We start from the raw sequence: 7,896 nt of genomic DNA on the forward strand, positions 1-7,896 counted from the left end.
GACAGCTGCCCAGACGGCGCTCTGCTTGTTCACACACTCCCTTTCCTCACTTGTATTTATTTATTTATTTTGCTTGTCTATCTCTTGGAGCTCCCCGTCCCCTCTTCTTCTGCTGCTTGGTCATTCCAAATTCTGTGATGCCTTTCAATTCGGGGTGGGGGGTGGGGAGCATTTTGGATCTGATCTTAGACCTCTATGGCCCAAGTCTGCAGTTGATTGTATGGACTGCCTAGATTTTTCTTTTCAAACCACAGATCTCAAAGTTAAATATAGTAATTATAGTAATTTAGAGGTGGTACATCCCTTTAATGCCAGGACCTAAGAGGTGGATTAAGAAGGATCAGGAGTTCAGCATCGGGCTAGAGAGATGGCTCAGAGGTTAGGAGCACTGACTACTCTTCCGGAGGTCCTGAGTTCAAGTCTCATCAACCACATGGTGGCTCATAACCATCTATAATGGGCTCTGATGCCCCCTTATAACCTGCAGATGTACACATAGGCAGAGCACTGTATAGTAACAGATAAATAAATCTTAAAAAAAAAAAAAGAGTTCAGCATCAGTATGCACAGTAAAAGACCTTTTCTCAAAACCAAACTAAAAGCTAAACAGGCAGAAAACGAAACACCAATTGGCAGCTAACTGGTAGAACACTTACCCTGTTGTGGTTAATCTGTCAGTACAGTCTAATAATTGTTCACTATCAGGCCTGTAATTATTATAACGGCAGTATAACCCGCTAGCAATCAATCAAGACACAGACACCTGTTATATTTTAAAATCGCCTTAGTTAACCTGGGGCAGGGCAGACATTAGTCCTCTAAACTACCTCCCACAGTGGGGCAGCCATGGGATCCCTGGCCCAACCCCATGTCATCTGCTTCCAATAACTTCTATCAAGCTACCTCCCATCCATAATCCCAAATACTGTCTAACGTTCTTCATCGGGACCAAATCTCCATCCACATCTCTCTTCCGTTTAACCCATGGCGGCCTTCTCCTCTCTTCTCCCATCTTCCCAAGATTTTCTGTCTCTCCGAGGCCAGGAACCTTAGCCACACCTATCTCATTTGCCCTGCCCAGGGGTGATGGCTTTTTATTAACTAGCATCAAAATACATCAGACCATCCTCCAACACTTACCCTGCATTCCCAAGGCCCTGGATTTGATTATCAGTACTATGCCTTTAGTCCCAGTGCTCGGGAGGCAGAGGCAGGTGGATCGCTGTGAGTTCGAAGCCAGCCTGGTCTACCTGCTGGCCATGTTCGCCAAGCTGCGAGCCTCTGAGGGCCTGCAGAGCAGCAGCCCCATGGCAGCCGTGGCCTGCTCCCCGCCCCCTGCAAACTTCAGCCCCTTTTGGGCCGCATCCCTACCCAACTACCCGAAGGATGCCCTGGATCCCGCCCTCTTCCCCGGAACTCCATCTCCACTGCCCACAGCCCACATGGTCCCCTGGAGCATCACAGGGGGGCGCCCAGCAGAAAGCCTCCGGCAATGGGTGGCCGGAGATGAAACTGGCTGGCATTGGGCTGGAGCAGGGGCCAATTCAGGGTTGTGGGGACACAGGAGGTCTGGGTAGGAAGGAAATGCAATGAGGGGGTTTCTTGAAGATCGCACTGGAAGAATTTATAAGAGAATTTTTGTGTGTGGGGGGACAGTAAATGTCCTGAGCCACTTGTGTTCTTTAGGAATTTCTCTTAGGCGGCGGAGGGGGAAGGGCGGGGAGGTGGGGAGGGAGGGATAAGGACTATTGACAAAGCCCTACTCAGCGTGCTTTCAACATTAAGCCTAAAATCAGGTGTACTTAATAGATAGCTGGTCCTCAAACGCTTCAGACATCTGCCGAATATGGCATTTAACATGTTTAATAAAAAGCTTCCCATAGCCAGGATGTGGTGGTGCATGCCTTTAATCCCAGCACACGGGAGGCAGAGGCAGGCGGATCGCTGTGAGTTCGAGGCCAGCCTGGTCTACAAAGTGAGTGCAGGACAGCCATGACTACAAGGCTACACAGAGAAACCCTGTCTCGAAACCCCTGCCCCCCCCAAAAGCTTCCCATAATAAACATGCCAGCTCCTACCAGGAACTCTAAGGTCTCCCAAGAAGACAGGTGAGGCACAACAAATCCACCTGAGTTGTGGTGACTAACAATAACAACTGAACAAAATTGCCCTACACCTTGCTTGCCTCTCCCACTCTGTCCAAGCTGTGGACACTGTTGGCTTGTTTGCCATACTCTGCCTGGTGAAAGTAAGGTCGGTCCTCCCAAATTCTCTCAGACCTGGGTCTGGCAGCCCTGGACTGATGCTGCTCTGTGTGGCAGCGGAAGACCAACCGCTGCCCCCAAGGAAGCCATTTAAGACCACAGGAACCTAGGCAAACCTCTGCATCTTTTTTTTTTTAACCTCTGCATCTTAATGGATACCTACGCCATCTAGATTACACCATCTGCTATAATTTCTCCTCCTCAGATCTTTGATGGGATTGAAGGCTAACTGTAGCTTTAATGTTAAAAAGAATGAGTATCCCAAATCGTTCGATTTTTATCAATGAAGACTGAAGAGCCAGATGCTGGGGTGAAAACATGCTAACCCAGAGAGGCGGAGAAAACACCCTGCTGACCTTCCTACTCAGCTCATGTCCTGAAGGAAAGAAGCCAAAGGCCAAAAGCTTGCTAGTTCAGCTGACAGCCCAGGAGGAAAAAGCTAAAAGCCACAGAGTTCCTTCTCGTCTTCAGGCTGTCTTAAATACTCTTCTCTCAAAGTCCCAGTTGTCTACTTAATTCTTGTCAGCTGGTTACTTGCTCCACCTTTTGACCTAGGGCTGACTGTATTAAATCCTGTGTGCAGAAAGCTCTCGGGATGAAAGGTGTGTGCTGGAGCTGAGCCACACCATAATCACCTGTTTACAGTAAACAGAAAGCTCTTGCATTGAAGGTGTGTGTCAGGGATGAGCCACACCAAACAAGAAACAGGCTACTACACTTCCCAGTCTTGGGGTTCACAATGGGATCTAACATCCTTCAACAGTTTAGCAGTAGCAAGCCGAGCAGCTCCTGCCCCAAGGCTATAGTTGTTTGTTTTTGTTTTTTGTTTTTTCCATGTGTGAAAACCAGGTCCTAGGCCTCACATTTTTTTTAAAGAGTTGCTATGGCTCCAGCAGAGAAGAAAAACAGTTGACCTTGCCCAGACCCTGAAAGGAGTTGAACTTTAACCCAGAGTCCTTTTTGGGTTCCTGTGATTTTACTAGGTGGGAATCACCTCCATTTCCTACAATGTGGACTTCGGACAGATTGCAGGCCATGCTGACATGCTGACTTTGATCTCATTTTTATAAACTTAAATAACTCTTGGGAACTTCAAGGTGTTGGCTTGTATCCACTTCTCCCAGATGAATAAACTCCAGGATAAGTCCTGTCCATGAACAGCCTGGTTCCCACCTGCCTATACTCGAGAGTGAGCTCTCCTTCCCCCAACATCAGCTGGATTTGGAAGTTTCAAAACTATACAGCTGTGAGCTGGGCTATGGTGGCACACGCTTTAATCCCAGCACCCGGGAGGCAGAGGCAGGCGGATCGCTGTGAGTTCGAGGCCAGCCTGGTCTACAAAGTGAGTGCAGGACAGCCAAGGCTACACAGAAAAACTCTGTCTGGAAAAACCAAATAAAATAAAAACAAAAACAAAAGAACCTATACCACTCGGGGGTTTCAGACCCAGGCCAAGTGCTTGAGATGCCTGCTTAACATATCAAGATGGACCTGGCTACCAGGTTCTCCCAGTATCCTTTAGTCACCACCTGTTGCAAAGGATGGATGGCATACTTGTCTGCTGCTACCCTAAACCTCTCTAGCCCCGGGGCCGGGCTGCCCTTCCCCCAGCTGCCTCTCCCTATATAATCCAGCCATATTGGTTACCTGGCTGTTTGTCTGTCCTTTACTCTCCTGGCCTCTTGGTCTGGCTGTCACCTCTCATCTCTCCTCACATGGCCCAGCTCAGGCTCATGGCCACTCTGGACTCTCCCAGATGTCCCTGCCTCTGGCTATGTTCTCCCTTTTATGCCCAGTAAACCTATTCCTCCACCATACCCAGGAGCAGTCACGCCCTTCCTTTTTTATTTCATTTTTTCGTTCACCAACGGTACAGCAAACTGACCCTGGGGAGCACTCCTGGATGGTGTCTCGGGGATTCAAGTGCAGGCGACAGTGCACACTTCTGCCCCTTTTACACCTGACCCTGTTGTCCTCTTTTCTTTCCATCATGAAGCTCACTGGAGAGCCCCTCAGACTAACACAATGCAGAGCGCAGTCAGTGAGAGCAGCCAGTGAGCGCAGCCAGTGAGAGCAGCCAGTGAGAGCCTCCAGTGAGATCAGGCTGCAGGGCTCGGACACAGCTGGACCTTTGAGGAGAATAGCCACGTTAGCAGTTGGTTTGGCTTTCACTCTGCAAATTTGATCGTCTACGTTTCTTTGTACTAGTAGTGGTATTTTTCAAACCCCTCCAGACACATGAATAGATATGCCAAGGTGCTAAAATATTTATTTAACAATTCTTACAGTTTTGCTATTCCATGGCATTTTTCATAAGGAGTGATTTATCACTTGCATAATTTCCAAGTTATGACTTTTAAATGGTTTGAGAATGAGAGAGGAAAAAAATCCATCTGGTCCTCTTTGCCAGCTCCCATGAATCATTGTGTTGAACACGTTTCTTCTGTTCAGCTTTTGGTCTATTTAAAATGTTCAGTTTTGGGGGTGTCAGAGTGTACGCAATCTCTTCACATGCTAACACTCCTGTGTGGCATGAGAAATATAAATACAGTCTCGGTCATCATCCTGTTGTGTGTACCTATGTCACTGTACCTACTTTATGGCCCACTATGACACTGAGACCTCCAGTTCACCCCTGGGGTGGCTTTACTTTTTACTCTTCGGCTTGGTGTCATTACTTTAAAGTATCTGTTTGTTTAGAACCATAAACCATTGATGCCTTTGTTATTTTTTTTTTTTTTGAGACAGGGTCTCTCTGTGTAGCCTTGGCTGTCCTGGACTCACTTTGTAGACCAGGCTGGCCTCGAACTCACAGCAATCAACCTGCCTCTGCCTCCCGAGTGCTGGGATTAAAGGGGTGCGCCACCACGCCCGGCCACCTTGGTGTGTTTTGAGACAGGGTCCCCCAAATGGAAACCGCAGGAATAAGGGTCCCGAATGGCGAGGTGTTGTTAAGTGGGAGGATCAGAGACGAGAAATGTAGAAGACAGACATGAGGAAGACAAAAGCAACAGCTGGGACACAGAGGTCTTGTAGAAGCAGATGACTGAAGTCAAGCACGCTTATTAAGAGAAGTACAGCGTTGCTCAGAGGTGAAGAACACTGTCTGCTCTTCCAGAGGTCCTGAGTTCAATTCCCAGCAACCACATGGTGGCTCACAACCATCTATAATGTGATCTGGTGCCTTCTTCTGGCCTGCAGGTGTATGTGTAGGCAGAGCACTGTATACATAATAATAAATAAATCTTAAAAAAAAAAAAAGAAGTATAGCATCATGTGTACTGCTTCCGGGGGAAAGCCGGAGGTCAGCAGAGAGCTAAGTCAACACTGCTGGCGAAGAGAGCACAGGACACCTTGGAAACACCTAAGTCTGGACTGATGATAACCAGAGTCCAGGGGGTCCTCGGAAAGCAAAACCTTGGCTTTTTCAAGCCCCTGGCCCCAGTCTCAGAGAGGCTCTACCAAGCCCATTCCTGGCCAAGGACCTTTGCCCTTTCACCAGGGCCTCTGAGAAAGTTTTGTGTCAGCCTGCCTCCCCACAGCGTCCTGTACCGCAGGCTGACATCAGACTCAGTTACATGGTTCTTGGCTCTGTGGTCTCCTGCCTCTGCTTCCCAAGGGCTTGTCTCACAGCTCTCAGACTTCTTTCTTTCCTTTTTACTTTTTCCTCTTCTCATTCTTTCTTATTTTATTTTATTTTTATTTTTGAGACAAAGCCTCAACTCTGTTCCGTAGCTGAGGATGATTAAGAATTCCTGCTCCTCCTCCTTCACTTCCTCAGTGTGGAAATCACAGACATACGCCACCACGCCTGGCCGGTTAGATTTGATTTTTTGTTTTGGTATGGCTTTTTTTAAGACAGGGTTTCCCTATGTAGCCTTGGCTGTCCTGCACTTGCTTTGTAGACCAGGCTGGTCTCGAACTCACAGTTATCTGCCTGCCTCGCGAGTGCTGGGATTAAAGGCGTGCACCACTGCGCCCACTGGCAGGTTACATTTACCATGTTCTTAACAACTCAAACCTTTAAATGTTGGTATTGAGTGGACTGAGAAGTGGCTCAGCAGTGAAGAGCACTGGCTGCTGTTGCAGACGGCCTGGGCTCAGTTCCAGCACCCACACACTCACAGCTGGAGTCTACAGTATAATCTTAAGCTATATAGCTTGGAAATGTAGTTTTAATACCTTATTAAAGAAACATTGTTTTAAATCTTATCTTTCATAAGTCTAGTTTTTTTTTTTAATTTTATTTTTTTTATTAATTTATTCTTGTTACATCTCAATGGTTATCCCATCCCTTGAATCCTCCCATTCTTCCCTCCCTCCCATTTTCCCCTTATTCCCCTCCCCTATGACTGTTCCTGAGGGGGATTACCTCCCCCTCTATATGATCATAGGGTATCAAGTCTCTTCTTGGTAACCTGCTGTCCTTCCTCTGAGTGCCATCAGGTCTCCCCGTCCAGGGGACATGGTCAGAGGTGAGGCACCAGAGTGTGTGAGAACGTAATATCCCACTCTCCACTCTACTGTGGAGAGTGTTCTGTCCATTGTCTAGATCTGGGTAGGGGTTTAAGGTTTACCGCCTGTATTGTCCTTGTCTGGTGCCTAGTTTGAGTGGGACCCCTGTGCCCAAATCTGCCTATCATAATGTTCTACTTGTAGGCTCCTAGGACCCTCTGGGTCCTTCTACTTTGCCTTTCTCTCATGAATCTCACATCTCATAAGTCTAGTTTTAAATACAGGACAATAATTACATGAAAATCTTAGTTTAAAAGTACTTTTAGAGACTTGTTGGGTTATGTCACTTGTTAGGATGGCTCCAACTCTAACTTATGAATTTAAGTTAACCTTGTTGTTACAGATGTCAGAGATCTCTTTAACTATCTTTAATAACCAGTAATTTATAAGCAAGGTGTGCAGAACACAATACATTTATATATTTCAATGAAACAAGTTAAATTAAATCTGTAGTGGCCACATATATTTAAGGAGACAGAGAAAACCTTTTCTTTCTTTCTTTCTTTTTTTTTTTTTTTTTGAGACAGTTTTTCTGTGTAGCCTTGGCTGTCGTAGACTTACTTTGCAAACCAGGTTTAACCATTATTTTTAAAAAACATTTAATGTGGAAAGCTGAATTCATTTAAAGTTTAGCTGAATAGAACCAAAATAATCGGCGAAGTAGGCCACTGGCTAGGCTAGCTCCTTTAAGAATATGCCAGGGGCAGCAGTGAAAGGCACACTCCCTCCCTATACAAGCAGGTGGTATTAGGGTCTCAGTTATTTAATCTACATGTTTAGACATGCCTGGTCGAGCTGTAGCCTCTGAACAGGATCAGGGATGTGCCTCTACCTCTGCTCTCTCTCTGCCCAACCTCTAAGCATTTATCCTAAGCAAGAGGTTTTCAGACCCACCCATAGCATCTCTTGCTGGCTGTACAGGACCCCTACACTTTTACTAGCTCCCAGGAGCACTATCACAGAGGACTTTCAAGGCTCTGACTGAGACCGCCATAGCAGCGAGGAAAACGCTTAGGCTGCTGCCTTCCTTCTCGCGGAAAGACTCAGCCACGTCAGCCTCCGGTGCGGCTGCAAGCCACGCGCCTGCGCTGTGGTCCAGGAGGGAGTGTGGCCAGAG

The 7,896-nt window shown here is 47.0% G+C and overlaps 2 long non-coding RNA genes across 4 annotated transcripts in view; both read right to left on the reverse strand.

The window, feature by feature from the left end:
• Positions 1-7,896, reverse strand: part of LOC311592650 — a 30,405-nt gene that overhangs the window by 19,013 nt on the left and 3,496 nt on the right. The window lies entirely within an intron of this gene.
• LOC311592651 lies at positions 6,422-7,453 on the reverse strand. Its single transcript, XR_014777472.1, has 2 exons — positions 6,977-7,453; positions 6,422-6,477 (listed from the first exon to the last, which is right to left on the reverse strand). It is a non-coding gene; the product is annotated as an uncharacterized lncRNA (long non-coding RNA).

The sequence above is a fragment of the Acomys minous genome (assembly GCF_964271855.1).
Source record: "Acomys minous genome assembly, chromosome: 2".
Taxonomy (NCBI): domain Eukaryota; kingdom Metazoa; phylum Chordata; class Mammalia; order Rodentia; family Muridae; genus Acomys; species Acomys minous.